The sequence below is a fragment of the Mustela lutreola genome, chromosome 7 (genome assembly GCF_030435805.1).
Source record: "Mustela lutreola isolate mMusLut2 chromosome 7, mMusLut2.pri, whole genome shotgun sequence".
Taxonomy (NCBI): Eukaryota; Metazoa; Chordata; class Mammalia; order Carnivora; family Mustelidae; genus Mustela; species Mustela lutreola.
In genome coordinates, this window is record NC_081296.1 from 107617997 (window position 1) to 107619074 (window position 1078).

Sequence of the window (1078 nt, forward strand, 5' to 3'; positions counted from 1 at the left end):
TTTCCTCACATGAGTGAGATAATATCTTCTCTGCGTGGTGTTCTGTCCTCTATGCTTCTCACCTCTCATGTTCTAGTTAAGTGGGAGTAGAAACTAAATGGGAACAAAAGAGACCTGTAACAGAGGGAGGAGGCTGATTTATGTAGTCGTAAAGAAGAGAAAAAAAATGAAAAATGTGTTACATAGACACACAGTGGGTAGGAGTCTGCCTGAAGGTGATTTTGGCAGTACTGACAGTTTTTTAGCTATATACTTCCTGTTGCTATTTTAGATCTTTCTTTCTCTCTTTCTTTCTTTCTTTTCAGTGCAAAAATGTGTTTTTACTAAAGCACAAGGATAGGACCCAGTACAGAAGGAGCTGCTACCATTTAAAATTTCTATCAGATTTCCTTTGTTTTTTTTTTTTTTAAAGATTTATTTGTTTATTTTAGAGAGAGAGAGAAAAAAAGAGGGGCGGGCAAAGGGAGAGAGAGATTCTCAAGCAGACTCCCTACTTTGTGTAGAGCCCTCACGGGGCTCCATCCCAGGACCCTGAGATCATGACCTGAGCTGAAATCAAGAGTCCTGCTTAATCGACTGAGCACCCAGGAACACCAGATTGTTTCCTTTTTAAAGCAAACAGTTGGAGAATATCAAATGGAACTAAAGGGCTGCATTGGAGAAAGTGTAGTTTCAAACACAAACATGTATACAGTGATTTAATACATTGAATGAAGTGAAAGTTCAAGTACAGTTCCTTGAACCTGACAAAACCAAGTGATCTGGAGTCAGAAACAAATCCAGAAAAAGACATGTTTTGGGGATACCACTCCTCTCTCACACATCAACCTATGAGATCATTGTATCATGAGACATTTCAAGAAGGAATAATATTTACAGACATTTTGTAAACACCTGCAGCAGAAAAATCTTTTGTCAGATTAATGAAGGACATTGATAGACACCTAAGAATCACAAGGAGTAAGAGGCAAATGGCTCTTACTGGCTAGGGCTGCTGAAAGCCCCAGGTGTGTGCACGTGCGCACACGCACGTGTGTGTATAAAAATAACTTGCAGCAAAAGCACAAATTCTCTTTCC